The sequence below is a fragment of the Silene latifolia genome, chromosome X (assembly GCF_048544455.1).
Source record: "Silene latifolia isolate original U9 population chromosome X, ASM4854445v1, whole genome shotgun sequence".
Lineage (NCBI taxonomy): Eukaryota > Viridiplantae > Streptophyta > Magnoliopsida > Caryophyllales > Caryophyllaceae > Silene > Silene latifolia.
Window position 1 is genome coordinate 10,500,197 of NC_133537.1, and position 16,833 is coordinate 10,517,029.

The window sequence follows — 16,833 nt, forward strand, 5'->3', positions numbered from 1 at the left end:
TAAATTGTTCCAGTGTTATAGGCCTTCACAAAAATGCATAAATTATATACGATTAACTATAAACAACACAACAATAGGCAGAGATAATTAATGGAAGTAGATATATAATGGAGGTAAAGTAGTGGAGGTTCACAATTTCATTGAAAATGTTTTGAACACGCATGTTGCTAAACACAGGTAGATAAAATAAGATGATTCAGCTAATTAAGTTAATATAGGTATTTTTTATAAGCGGTATTTAAATGATTGAGACGAATAGAGTATTTCACAATTCTTGTGCTCGCACAAACAAAAACACTTGTGTAAGATTAGAATACAAATTACAAACACAACATATGATATTAGTGCATCGTACTCCTTTTTTTTTTTCTGGGTCAATGTGTAAATAACTTGCATAAAGATATTTAGACATTAAATATATAAATCCTTCTTGTGTAGATACATATAAATATGACGGGTTAAAACTGAAAATACTCTTGATCTTATGAAAACTACAATGATTGTCTTACTTTACAAGTGCCAATCGTCACCAACAATAATACCAAATATGTATAGATGACGGGCTAAAACAGAATACTCTGATCTTATGGAAATTACAATGACCGTCTTACTTATGCTTCATATATATACACAAAGACCAAGGTACAAAATTAGGGAATTGATTTTAATATTTTTAAAAGATAAAGTAGAGAGTATAAAACATACTCAAAACAGAAACGTAAACTATTGACTGAAACATTCATTGATGAAAAACATAATTAAAAAAATACAAAAAGTATAACGTAAACAACATATTAGATCCATCATTGCTGAAAATCAGAATTAGAAAAGAAAGGAGTAGCATGGTTTGTGCAATTGTGTGGCTTATCGTTGATAGATGATAATTATCAAAACAAAGATAGAGCAAGATTGTAAAACCAAGAGATAATTAATTAAAATTTATATATAGGCATGACGCAAGATTTGTAAAACCAGCAAGATTTGTAAAACCATAACAAAATATAGATCTTATAGTACAGTACAAAATAAATCTAAAACACGGGATGAGGAGTGGCAGAGGGCGCAAAGTGATGAATAAAAAGAACAAATGGACAAGACGGAGAACAATGGATCGAACTACGCAGCTCCAACATTGATCTCTACTCTTTAATCATTTATATGAGGTTTATTGCCATTGGCTTTGATTACCTTTTCAATTTCGGCTTTCAGTTTCTCATGCTCCTCCACTAACTCAGACTTATTAAGAGCCTCTGCAGGGCTCCCCTTTATTTCTTGTACCAATGCTTGGATTTTGTTTCGCAATTCAACATCAGTAGCCTTTTCTGCCTCTAACTTTAGCAAATTAATTTTATTCTTTAGATCTGTTGAGTTAACAACATCTTGAATTTTTTCCTACAATTTATATAGGAGATAATCACATCCCAAGCACACCAGAAACTCCATGATTCATATATCCAGCATCCCCGGGTCACAAACAGCCCCGCCATGAACCACCGTATTCGGAGAATTCCAATAGCCTAAGCCATCATAAGCATCTTGCTCTGTTCCTTTGCTCCTTTACGAATACAGGAGAACCTATTGAAGTCAATCCGCAACGAACCTGGTAGTCTCCCAAGCCTCCTCGACATCCCATGAATGGCAAATTATAAGAGGCATGTATATATATACATAAATAGTGATTAACATGGCTAAGACTCCTACGACAATCAATTTTGCTATGCAAATAGGATTATGTATGGTTTATTTGGGTAGAGTTTCACGTGATTTATATTTTTATCTCCTTGCATTATTTTATTCTTATTGGTCGAAAGTGTTTAATATAAGTTGGAGTCTCTATAATCGCTCGAAAAAAGCTTCCTTTAATAATATACTAGATTTAATGCCCGTGCGATGCACGGGCCACTTGTAATATTCTGTCTCTTGAACCATTGTTGAACGTCCAAATTATAAAATAATCACTACAAATGTCAACGACTATCTACAATGAGGCTTGATGGAATTCCAACTTCAAAAAATTGACAAAATTACTCATCTGATTACATTTCTAATTCACTAAAAGCACTTGAATAACTAAGACTAAGGCCTTGTTCTTTCGGGCTGAATGGAGCTAAAGTGAACTTAATTGAGCCGAAGTGAGTAAAAATGAAGTGGATTGAGCTGAATAGAGATGAACTGGAGTAAGTGAGCTAAGAATCTGAGATGAATAAGAATCTGAGATAAATATAACTTAACTGGATTGAATTGAGCTGAGATGAATGAAGCTGAACTGATCTGAACTTAACTGAAGTGAGCTAAATGATTGCTGAAATTAAGCTGAAAAGAACATGTCCTAATTCTACGCAATAATTATTAATACAATTCCAAAATGACCAGATTAATCACCCTAATACAATTCACTGACAACACTTGAATAATTAAGACTAATTTTACGATCATTATAAGTAAAGTGCATTAGTAATAACAAACACATTTTTAAAAGGGGTAGTTTTGGAATATACTTAAGTTTATATACACACCAAATGGTATAAGAAATTTGGCCAATTAGGTACTTAATCCTCAACATAGTCGTATAAAAGTATTATGATTTATTTAATGTATGCCATTCTTTTTGAGTTCGTGTGTAGATAACTTAACTCAATCACGACCATACTAAATTTCATGTCATATTTATGTTAACCTGCTTATCTAAGATAGTCATTAAGTCTCAAACAAACTCTAATTACCTACACGTTTACGCTATTTTCATACTTATAATCAGACTCGTATATAAAATAGGGTTTTTCTAATGTGTGCCCTAAGGGCACATGTTAATAATCAAAAAAAGAAAGATTGTTGAATATATATATATATATCATGAATGATTGATACACAAACCCACATTTACCATAATTAGTGAAATATTCTCAACAATCTTTCTTTTTTTGGATTATTAACATGTGCCCTTAGAGCACACGTTAGAAAAACCCTATAAAATATTTTAATATTATCTTCTCTATTTTAAATTCAGTTAACTTGAATAGCAAATTGAGAAGGAATAGAGCACCACGTCACCTTATTATTTTACCACATATAGGCTTTGCTTAAATTAAAAATTTAACTCATCCGAGATACATATTGTATTAAAATGTGAAATAGGAGTAGAATTTGTAAAAAAAGCATAAATAAATTTCTCATATATAATAGTAATCAATACTATATATTAAATCCAGAAACCAAGGGACTTCAATGTAATTAAAGAAAAGTTATACAAATTAATTATACTATATAGTTTTAAGTCACTAGCACCGTGTGATGGACTCGATTAAGGGATCTCAATGCAAATATTATATAGTTTGGGTTAAAATTAAATTATATAGAAGCTTGGTAATTTTCCTAAACATTTGTAAGAGACTAAACATGGTCAATTTCCTTAAAATAAAATAATTAATTAATATGGTAAATTTCCTTAAAATAAAATAATTAATTAAGATAGTCAATTTCAATGAGACTAAAAGAAATAAGATGTTTGGTAATTTTCCTAAATATTTATAGAAGACTGGAAAATGGTCAATTTCCTTAAAATAAAATAATTAATTAGTATAGACATGCACACTTATGGTATTAATTATTATCATCATACAATTATATATTAAATATAAAATTTATGCAATTTTATTAAACTTTATAGTTTATTAGATGTATTAATTATTTAACATAAAAAAATATAATATAAGTAGGTTATAAATAACTCAAGTTAAATTCCATAATATATAATATTGTATAATTCTTTCGATTTGATTTAATGCATATATGTAATATATCAATACTATATATTAAATCCAGAAACCAAGGGACTTCAATGTAATTAAAGAAAGTTATACAAATTAATTATACTATATAGTTTTAAATCAATAGCACCGTGTGATGGACCCGATTAAGGGATCTTAATGCAAATATTATATAGTTTGGGTTAAAATTAAATTATATAGAAGCTTGGTAATTTTCCTAAACATGGTCAATTTCCTTAAAATAAAACAATTAATTAAGATGGTCAATTTTCTTAAAATAAAATAATTAATTAGTATAAACATGCACACTTATGATATTAATTATTATCATCATAAAATTATATATTAAATTTAAAATCTATGAATTAAACTTTATAGTTTATTAGATGTATACAGATGTTAATTATTTAACATACAAAAATATAATAAGTAGGTTATAAATAATTCAAGTTAGATTCCATAATATATAATATTGCATATATAATTCTTTTGATTTGATTTAATGCATATATGTAATATATTTATATAAATATATATAATCCCCTTAAAATTGCATGCCTAAGTAGTAAAAGTAATTTCGTCGTAAAGAAAATAACTGTAGTAACATTGGATATAGTTATATGATAGTAATCACTCATTTGAATAGTAAAAGTAACAATATTATCAACGAGATTAGTGAGAGTGGTAGAAACAACAATGGGAGTAGTGAAATAATCAATATTAATGTGGCAATAGTGAAAGTAACAATAATTACGGCGGGAGTAGTGAAATTATCAATATTAATGCGGCAGTAGTGACAGTAACAATAATTACGGCGGGAGTAGTGAAAGTAACAATGATTACGGGCAAGTAGTGAAATGTTATTACTATTGTTTCATTAATAAGAGTAAAATGTTAATAGCGGGAGTAGTGAATTTGTCTCAAAATTTATTTCATCGTAATTTTAGGATATGTTATAAAAAATATATTAACGATAAATTTATGAGTTATGCAACTTTAAGTAATTTTATTTAATGAAAAAAAAAAATTAATGGTAAGTAGAGGTAGCCCGGGCGAAGCCGGGCACCAATACTAGTTTCACTTGATTCCTATAAACAAAATTCCTAATACAACAAAGCTTGGGCAAACCTCATTATTCACTAATATACATGCGCCGTATATACGTACGAAGTAATATGTTTAGAAATCATCTGCCTGTAATTGTGGATGGAGCATAGAAAAAGCATGACAAAAGTTGATAAGTATCTACCATTCCTAGTTGAAACACCATGGTTAATTCTTTCTTACTCACGAGAACGACGATTTGGAACTCGAAAACCAAACATTTTGTTCGATGTATGTTAATAAATCCTACACTAAGGCAATTGTTGAATTACATGGCATTATGGCAAGTTCATTCTGGCTTCCAGATTCTCATATAATGATTCGAGCGTTATATATTCATTTGCTCCATACTTAATTGCATTGAGTAAATAATTAGTGATTCTAGTGTTAGATATTCATGTACTCCGTACTTAATTGCATTGAGTAAATCATTGTATGTAGAAGTAATTCAACATGTGTTATTTCTATTCCAACCATGTAATGTACTTATCAATGGTGTTAAAAGTCTTGTGAGAATCATCATACATACTCCCTCCTATTCACTATATTCTTCCCTATTTCCTACCCGAAAAAGTAAATAGGGAAGAAAACCCGAATAATCCGAATAAGGAAAAAGGGAAGAAAATGGTGAATAAGAGGGAGTTATATCTGTTGGCCTAATAGTGGCAGTGTGCTTTCAATCAATATGGCCTGGATCAAGTTCCCCGTGCTCTTTCAAGTTGTTGTTGGTCTAGCAGTGGACTACTGTGATCGAGAATGTACACATTATAACCCAAAAATAAATACAACAAAGGCAACATGAATTAATATACTTTATATCTTAGTAAAGGGATAATCACCTTAATAATATTAAAACTTGCCCTCTAAAGAGTAGTTTTATTTGGTCAGTAGTTAGGGATGTGGAATAACTATGGCCTCCATGTCACATTGTTTGATTCCATGCTTGAAAAAAAAAAAGACGTAATAATAATGGTTGCCCACTGCACAAATAACACAAACCACAAAAGTAACAATAAGTTCCCGTTGTTTGAGCGGTATTTCCTATAACTGACACGAACAAAAATTGAGGTCTTCTCGTATCATGTTACTGCCATCTCCATCCTATCAACATACTCTGTAACAAATAACAATAATAAAATATTAGTAAAAATTATTCTATTCAACATCTTATATCACGTGTAACATTAAAGTACTTTATTCGAAATGGCTATCATATGTTATAAGGTAAGAAACATTTATATATACAAATTGAACTTGTGTCCTACCCAAATACAATCTATTCTATTGTTGATTAGGTTCTTGTCTTCTTGCATTAGTAATTGCGACACATTTTATCAATGTAAAAAAAACTAACATCTATTATTATGTATATATACAAAAATAAATAAAAAGCAAGCTCTTTTGATCTATGATAGAAGTATGTGATCAGGGATATTATCAAATACGATAGAATTTTGGAATAGAAAAGATTGAAAACACACCTGAATTTGTGTATACGGCTGTTTTGATGAAAGTCAAGCATCTACAAATAAGCAATTAGAAGACAATTAGTTAATTATGAATGAACGCTGAATAAAAAAGCAATGCCCAAATAGGTATGTAAAACACACGTATGATTTTAATTACAAATACAGGTTTCATCAAATAAGCAATTAGAAGACAATTAGTTAATTATGAATGAACGCTGAATAAAAAAGCAATGCCCAAATAGGTATGTAAAACACACGTATGATTTTAATTACAAATACAGGTTTCATCCTAGCATGCAAGAGAAAAAAAAATCATAAAAACAAACGTGAATAAATTAAATCAACTGGTAAACCGTCTGTATAAACCCTCTCTATAAATAAAGCTAGATGTTTGAAGTCTAACAAAACTCTTGATTATATTTTAACTTTAATTTATTTAAAACACAATTGGCCTAACCGTGATACCTCTAGATTCTAGATATTATCTTCCATTTTTTTAATGATTTTTTATCTTGTAATATAATATTGCTTGCCTATTCTACCGTCTCCCAAATTCTTGTAGTAATTATTTAGCATAATTTATTAATGTGAGGTGTTTTGCTAATGTTGGGGACTCTGTAATCGCTCGAAAAAAGCTTCCTTTATTAATATAGATAGATATATATATTGATTTATATAGTGTAAATTGACAATTCATTATTTTTGAACGTTTTTCATCATTGTATCTTGATTTGAGAGGGAAAAAAACAATGTAAGTAATAATCATAACATGAAACGTGTATTTTAATGGAAAAAAAATTACACAGATTAATGATATTGTTTAATAACTTTTTTAATAACATATCTTTACGAAATGTTTATCATCAAAAAATCTAGAATCAAATCTTAAATAGGAAACTATATTGAAATAGAAAAGAAAATAAGATATTATGTAAAAATAGGGAAAATATTTTAGGCGGCGGGAAAACTTTAATTTTTTCCTATTAATTTAGGGGGCGTTTGGTACGGGAAAGGGTAAGAGAATGAAATCAAGAAAGGGTAAGAGAGGGAAATGAATGGGATAACCCATATTATACTTGGGTGTTTGGTTGACAATTAGAGGAAAAGAGAATTAAAAGCCAACATCTACCACCTCCGCCACTATTACCCACCACCTGCCGCACCATTATCTACACCGACGCCACCACAAGTAGCGGCGCCGACGATCTTCCTCACGGTACCCCACGACGAACCTAATCACCGCGCCTCACGCCCTCAACAAACACCACAATCCCGACCCCAAACACCTTATTCATTCTAAAAAATCCACCACAACCCTTCGAAAACCCCTCTCCCACCCCTTAAAACACCATATCTGGTGTGGCCGGCGTCGGGCGGTTGCAGTGGTGTGGCCGAGGAAGGTGTTGGTGGTGGTTGGTGGGGTGGGAGAGTTACTGAAGATGTTGGTGTGGTGTTTAGTGGTTGAGAATATGAGGTAGCGTGGACAGGCGGCGTCGCTGGTGGTGGTTGTGTCGGTGTGGTGGGTGTAGGGTGTAGGTGGCAGTGGTTGACGGTGTGAGAGAGTGTGGTGGGTGTTGGTGGGAGTGGTGGAAATAGGGAGTAGGAGGAAGAAGGGATTATGGGGTTATGGGCTTACCCAAGGGGGGAGGGGTAAGGATGAGAATGGTTTTGGGGGTAAGGGGGGGTATGGGTTAGTTACCCTTTCTTTGTGTCAAACAAACAACAACAAAAGGAATCAACTATTTTTATTCTCTTTCCTTTTCCTTATTCCCCCCAACCAAACGCCCCCTTAGTATATAGGGGATTGGTAATCATATCATACGTCTATATATAAGTTGCAGAATACTATTTGCAGAATAATATATGCAAAATATCAAGATTTCGAGATTTGTAATATACGAAGCCATATAAGATTAGTGAAAGATGGTCTTATGAGATCTGTTAATTTGAAGATATTTTTTGACGATATATTATATGACGTTCAGTATTTGGCATGATTGACGGTATATTCTTTTTGGCAATGATTTTATATATTTCGATTAATGAAAGATATATTTCGATATTTGTAATATATGAACCCAAATTTTTGGCAATGATCAAGGATTTTTTAGTTGTAACAATATAGCAATGATTGACAGTATATTCTTTTTTCTGGTAATGATTGAGGATTTTATACTTATTTTTTGGCAATCAATTTTTACGTTATTTTGGACAAGATCATTGATATGATCTAGAATTAGCACATAGTAGAATAGGACGTTATACATCATATTTTTTGGGAATCATTTTTTTACATTAGACTTAGCCCATAGTAGAATGCAAAAATTAAAAGCCCAATTAGAAGATAATATTTTAGGCGGAAAAAAACGTATATTGGCCTATTCATTTAGAAAATAGGGGATGAGGGAACACGCGATTTGGGCGTTTTATTGAAAACTAGGTTTGTGACCCGTGAAATTCACGGGTTTATCTGTTTTAGTTTTGATATTTTTATCGTATTGTAATATTTGTTCGAGCAATTAGTTGTTGATCCATTTAAAAATATACAGTCTTGAAATATATAGAAATTAGTTAGTTAATAACTTATTTCTTTGACAACTTTGGTTTATTTTTTTAAATCAAATCCTGCAAAGTAACAATGTGGTAGCTACTAATTTTGAGAAACTTGACAACGGAGCAATGACAAAGATGGCTCATTATATATACGTGTGTTTTACTCCGCAATATAATAAAGTGCGTTTTTTAAATATTAAAAGTTGAATTCATCCGTATATAATAAATTCCATATGGAAAAATCTTCAATGACGCCTTATAAGGTTGTAAACTCAATACCTCAGTATAGTCATCTCCAAATTATTTTCAGACCTCTCCATCAACCCTGCCATAGAAATATCTTTGAAGTCTTATCACCACGTGCATGCTTCAAATAGGAGTATTATTTACATCCGAAAAATATTTATTATATCGATAGAAAAATGTTAGATACGATTCAACGGTATGGTCGGTATCTACTCCATGTATTACGAAATAAATTTCATTTCAATTGCTCAATAATAAAAAAAAAAAAAACTATATTCCCGAAATTCGAATTCCAAAAGGTTCATAAATTTTTTTAAGTTCCTTATTGCTATTTCAAGAATTTGATCCATCTCTTGTTATACTTATGTCCACAATCATATATAAAAATAAAAATAGTATTAAAGATTATAAAATAATCTATTCCAGTTTTGAAACAAAAAAAACACATAAACTTTAAAATATACGGATTAGAATTTAGAAACCATACTATTTAATATTTATCTGAAGGTTCACTTTCATTTCCTTTTAGTACGCTTCCTTTTAGTACATGCCTTGATAATAGTTCATATGAAATGAAAAATAATATATGTTAGAGATGATTATACTCATGAATACAAAAATATAAATTCAAATAGGTTGATCGGGAAAGCATAATAGTAAAATTACACAACAATATACGCTTAATAACAAATTTAAAGAAATATTATAAGATCTCTATTTTGAGATCAGAGATCATCTTATAATGGTTAAAAAAGTATAAACCACTTAAAAAGTAAAGTAAATTTTATAGGAAAACAATCAAAAGGTGGAAGTTGGATAACAACTTAAATTGGAAGAGGAAATGACATAATTAAAATGATTAATTATTGTCATGATGGTTCAAAAAGTAAATTGTGAAATTTTAAAGATTTTTCATTTAATTATTTGTACTTATTTATTTACCATTAATTATAAGAGTAGTTTTTTTTAGGAAATTATGAAAGTAAGTTTTATGTATTATTCCAGTTTTGACAAAAACAAAAACACATAAACTTAAAAACATACGATACGAAGTAGAATTTAGAAGTCATACTATTTAATATTTACCCGAATGTTCACTTTCGATTCCTTTTATTTCATGCCTTGATAATAGTTCATATAAAATGAAAAAGAAAAATATATGTTAGAGATGATTATACTCGTGGATACAAAAATACAAATTCGAATAGGTTGATCAGAAAAGTATAATACTAAAATTACACCACAATATACGTTTAATAACAAATTAAAATAAATATTATAAGACTTCTATTTTGAGATCAACAATCATCCATTACTTATCAGTTTCTACCTTACGTTTTTTTACCTTTAATTTTACCCCAGTTTCATGCCTTTATTTCTTCCCTCTTCAGATTACCCACGTGATGGTTTGTCTTATCTGCATTCACATACGTTTCATGGCGCTTTAAAGTTATATAAAAAATACATTGACCTAAAGATAAAACATCAACCTGGCAAAAACTAACAAACGAATCAAAACATTGTCACATGTAAGTCACTTAAATTAAACCAACTGGAAAACATGAATTCAAATATAAAGCAAACGATTCATAAAACCAACAACATAACAAATTAAAATATACTTTATTCGACACAGCAACCACAACAACAACAACAACAACAACAACAACAACAACAACAACAACAATACTCAATATACTCAATATAATCAAATAAATAAATTAAACCATAAAATACAATCAACAACTTAGAAACTCGTGACAAATAGGCATATTTTAAATAAATAAAGTGAATAGAAACGATTATAGGTATTGTAGAATTTATAGTCATTACACAACCATAAATTCCCATATTTTAATTTAATTTTTAATTTATTTTGTGGTATTATTAAATTAGATAATTGATTGCCGAGGACCTCAATAGATGAATTTAATAAGACAAAATGTTAATGAAAATTATGGGTGTTGAGTAATATAAGGAGTTTCAATAAAATTATTAACATATTATATTACAAAAATTAATTAAATAGGAAAATGTTAATAATAGTGGGTGTTCAGTAATATGAAGAGGTTTAATTAATTTATTAACAGGTTTTATTACAATTTTTTTTTTAAAAAAATGAATTAAATAGGAAAATGTTAATAATGGTGAATGTTTAGTAATATGAAGAGGTTTAATTAACTCCTTAACATGTTTTATTACAAAAATTTCAATTAAACTTTCAATTATAATTATAGATTATGAAATTTATTAACATGTTTTTTTATAAAAAATTCAATTAAAATGTCAATATTAATTATAAATTATGAAATTTGATGTAAATTTGTAAGGGTTATATAAATTTTGGAAGACAATATATTTAATATACAAAATTAATTTAAGAATAGTGATAATATCCTTTCATATTATAGATATAAGTAAATTAAATTAATTTATAGATAAATGATTTAAATTAATGCCATGTAATAATAAGTTGATAATCCATGTCAGATTAATTCGTTATGTCACATTAAAAATATGCAACATCACATTTAATTATGCCATGTCATATTAAATTTTAATCTAGGTGGCTTTTTGGATCCTATGTGGCTTTGTCTAGGTGGCGTTTATTTGTCATTTTAGGGTAACCTTTTAAATATATTTTATAGATTGGCTCTTGTAGTGTGAAGGGCAATTAATCGAGCGGTTTGAATCGAGACAAGTTTGGGTCATGTTATTCACTCGTTCCATATTAATTTCATATTAATGGCGACAACTTGTTTTTGGGATGTCATTAGGTTGGATTCCTTTTCTTATTATGATAAAGTTATAAGTGTTTTTTGATTGACACCACCTTATAAAAAAGGTGTGTAAAACACCATCTTTAAAAACAATTCTGGCTTTTTGGTACCTTTAAAAAGAAAAATTGTAAAATACAACCAAATGGCCGGAAACTGGGAATTGTCTTGAAAACTCCGGCAGTCAATACTTTCACACGTGCAATTCTTTCCCTCCCTAGTTTCCCTCCATTTTTTTCCTTTACATTCTCTCTCACACACGCGCGCGCGCACACGCACCTTTTCTTCTCTCTCCTATAATTGCTTCAAATTATGAAGAGATGAAGGTTCGAAAACAAATGTAATGGGTTAGGTTTAGAAAAAGTTCATCTTAACGAAAATGAGAAGAGGTATAATTGCTTCTTTAAAGTTGTTTTTATCCTTGTTATTTTTCTCATTTATAAGGTTGTAATGTAGTTGGAGAAATGTTAAGAGTGGTATGTAATGACAAGGTTTAATGTATCCAATTTCAATACCACAAGTATTTGTTATAAGACGAAGCTTTAGTTTCCTTTTCCATTGTTCATATGAATTATGAAAGCATAAATTGGTGAATGTAAATTCATTGAAAGCACATGTTCAAGCAATAATAATCTTTCATTTTATTGAGCACATTTACCTATCAAATTACTACAATGTATGTCATCATATAATTAAATGCTGTAAAAAAAATCTATCTAAAATTATCGAAATTTATAGAGTATATTATCATTAATAAAAAAAAATCTTCTAGGGTTTCTCTCCTAGGGCTCGGTCTAGGTCTAGGTTTTAGGTCTTGGTTTCTCCTCGTGTCTTGAGGCTTCTCTCGCGTTTTACGTGAGCGTGGCAGCGTCGTGTCTCGCTTTTTGTGTCGTTTTTGTTTTGTGTCGTGTTGTTGTTTCGTTATTGCGTCGTTTGCACTTTGTCATTAGGGTTAGCGTGTTCTGATGGCAACATCGAAGGAGAAGGGGAAGGGAATTATGGCAGCTGAAGATCAGAGGATTACAAATACTTTTCGATGGGATGAAGGGACGGAGGAGGAGGAAGAAAGGGGACAACTTATGCTAGTTGGGAGAATTTGGGCACAGAAATCAATCAATGTGAAGGCGGCTATTGAGACGATGACCAAGTTATGGAACCCGCTGAAGCCTATTATAGGTAACGTCATTGATGCGAAGGAGAAGTTGTTCGTCTTTCGATTCGGCACTATGAGAGACAAGGAGAAGGTGTTAGAGAATCAACCTTGGCATTTCGATAAATTTGTCTGGTGCTTCGACGAGCCAACGACGACGGGTAAGTTAACTGACATCCCTCTTTATCATCTACCACTGTGGGCGAGGGTTTATGATTTACCAATTTCGGGGAGGAAAAATGAAGGCAACGTTAGGAGGATATGGGCGATGTTGGGAACGTATATCAGTATGGAGCTCGGACCAAACCCAGAAATGGATAGGGCGATTAGGGTGCGGGTCCTTCATGATGTTCGGGTGCCTCTGAAGAAAATGATATCCATTGTGATGCCAACTGGGAAGGAGGTGTCTTTTGATGTTAAGTATGAAAGGTTACCAACATTTTGCTATGGATGTGGGAGGTTAGGACATGGTGAGAAAGTTTGTGAGGAGGGGCCTTATGATGAGAAGGAGCTACAATTTGGCGAATGGTTAAGGGCATCACCTTGGAAAATTACGAAGACTGTGAAGGAGGGGAATGGTAAAGCTGCTCGGGTTTTACAACCAATTTTCGATGAGGTCCGCAGGAGTGAGGAAGAAGCTGATGTAGCGAAGATAATAGATAAATTACAACACATTGCTGTGAGTTTTAAACTGAGGAAGAGGAGAGACGAAGGGAAGGGGGATATGGTGGTGGGGGAGGGAGGTGCTGAGAAAGGGATGGAAGGTGACCAAGTAGGCGGAGGGGAAATTCCAGTGGAGGTAGAGGCACGGGATGGGGTCGAGGGAATTGGGAGGAAGGATGCAGGAGGGGTGGAGTCGATGGAAGAGGGGAGTCTTAGGGTGTATGAGTAGTCCGCTCGTAATGCCTGTGGAGTGTCTACGGGGGGCAGATTGGTGGAGAGGAGGGGGCCTGAAGTGTGGGGGGAGCAGTGGGCAGGGTGCTTTGAGGACTTGGGTGCGAAAGGTGGGGGATGCTAGAGGTGGAAGGACGGTTGAGAAGCTGGTTGCGGTTGGCGGGAAGAGGAGTAGGGAGGATGAGGGGGCTGTGGTGGAGGGAGGAAAGAAAACAAAGGTTACTAAAGACGGGGGCGTTATTATACCTGAGGCGGAGGTGGAGGGAGCTCAACCCCGCCGGGCCAAATGAGTCTTCTCAGTCTGAACTGCCGGGGATTGGGCCACCCTGATACAGTTGGTGCGCTCCGTCATTTGTTACGACGGGAGGCCCCGGCCATGGTTTTTCTGTGCGAGACGAAACTCAGTGGTCGTGAAATGCGGACTGTTCTCGCGAAGTTTGATTGTTACTTTGGTGTGGCAGTGGATAGTGTGGGCAGGTCTGGAGGACTCGCTTTTTGGTGGAACAAGGAGATTAAATGTGAGTTTGTTTCTTCTTCGGTCCATCATATGGACTTTCTTATTAGGGACGAGGGTGGGGATTGGCGGGTTACTGGTTTCTATGGGTGGCCTATGGTTGCGGATCGTCATCTCTCATGGGAACTTTTACGGGTTTTGGGGAGACAGTCCACTTTACCTTGGATGTGCATTGGGGACTATAATGAAATTTTATATGCTAATGAGATGAAAGGAGGGCAGAGAGCTCAATGGCAGATGAACAATTTTAGGGCTGCAGCTGATGAGTGTGGCTTGGTCGATGTTCGTTATGAGGGCTACGCTTTTACTTGGGATAATGGGCAAGCGGGGGAGGATAATAGGCAGAGTAGAATTGATCGGGCAATGGGTAACAATGAGTGGTTGGAGAAGTTTCCTTATGCTCGGCTGAAGCATTTGGAGCGGGAGTGGTCTGACCATTCTCCTTTGAAGTTGGTTCTGGATAGAAGGGATAGTGTGGGGCAGCAGACGAAGAGGTTTAGATTCGAGCAAATCTGGGTGGGGGCTGAGGGGTGTGAGGACGCGGTGTTGAGAGGATTTGATCGTGGGAGCAATGATCTGATGGAAGCTTTGAATGAGAGTGCTAAGGAGTTACAAGCCTGGAAGAGTGTGAGCATTGGAAAAATTGTTAAGTCTATTGCGTCGAAGCGGAGTCAAATAGCGCGTCTGAACGAGGGTGGCAGGTCTATGGAGGAGGTTCGAAAGAGGCGGAAATTAGTGAAAGAAGTTGCTGATTTGTGCAGGCAGGAGGAACAATTTTGGAGGCAGAGATCGCGTGCCCTTTGGCTTAAAGACGGGGATAAGAATACGAGTTACTTTCACAAACAAGCGGGGCAGCGGAAGGCGAAAAATTACATTAGTAAGTTAGTGGATGATGGGGGTGTGGTTAGGAGTGGTGATGAAGCGGTATCACGCGTTGCGACGGACTACTTCACTGAGTTATTTACGGCTTCTGACCAGCGCGACTTTCACGAGATTTTTGAGGGTATGGAGGGGCGAGTTACGGAGGATATGAACCTGCTATTGTCACGAAATTATAGTGAGGATGAGGTTCTCGAAGCGCTAAATCAAATGCATCCTCTTAAGGCTCCTGGACCGGATGGGATGAACGGCCTTTTTTACCAGACTTATTGGCACATTGTGGGTCCGTTGGTGACGAGCACGGTTCTGGGTATGTTGAATGGAGCCCCGATGCCGAATGGTCTTAATCACACCCATATTGTCTTAATCCCGAAGAAGAAGGCGCTCGACAAAATTCGTGATTTCAGACCGATTAGTTTATGTAATGTGGTGTACAAGTTGATTTCGAAAGTTCTGGCTAACCGGCTCAAATTGTTTTTAAACAATATTGTGTCGGAAAACCAAAGTGCGTTTACACCCGGAAGGTTAATTACGGATAATGTTCTTATTGCGTTTGAGCTCTTTCATTTTATGAAGAATTCGAGGCACAAGGAGGGGCATATGGCGGTGAAGTTAGATATGGCAAAGGCTTACGATCGGGTTGAATGGGATTTCTTGGAGCAGCTGCTGCGAGTTATGGGTTTTCATGGAGAGTGGGTGGATAGGGTAATGACGTGTGTTACGACGGTCTCTTCAGCTGTACTTATTAATGGTAATGTGAAGGATGTTTTTCACCCGGCTCGTGGCTTGAGACAAGGTGATCCTCTTTCTCCATATTTATTTATCTTATGTGCGGAGGTTTTGTCTAACTTGATGCGGAAGGCGATTGTTGCTGGCTCTCTCCATGGGTTACGTGTTGCGCCTAGTGCTCCATTTATATCACACTTGTTGTTTGCAGACGATAGCATCTTTTTCATTAGGGCGAGTGAGGAGGAGGCAGCTGAGGTTAGTAATATTCTTGGCCGCTATGAACTGGCTTCGGGGCAGAAAGTGAACTTGGATAAAACGACGGTGTCCTTTAGTCGGGGGGTGTTGGAGGAGAGGAAGAGTCGCATCGCGGCTAGGCTGGGGGTGAGTATTGTGGAGGAGCAAGAGCGTTATCTGGGTTTACCAACTGTGTTGGGGCGGTCTAAGAAGCCTATTATGGATATCATTCGCAATAAACTCTATAAACGTTTGCAAGGATGGCGTGGGAAAATTTTGTCTAGGGCTGGTAAGGAGGTTCTCATAAAGGCGGTAGCCAATTCACTCCCTACCTATGTGATGAGTGTGTTTAAACTCCCTGCTTCTTTTTGTGACGAACTTAGAGCTATTGTGTCGAGGTTTTGGTGGGGCCAGGAGGAGGGTAAGAAGAGGAAAATCTCATGGGTGTCATGGAAAAGGATGTGTAAACCAAAATGCATGGGGGGTATGGGGTTTCGGGACTTTGATGCTTCGAACC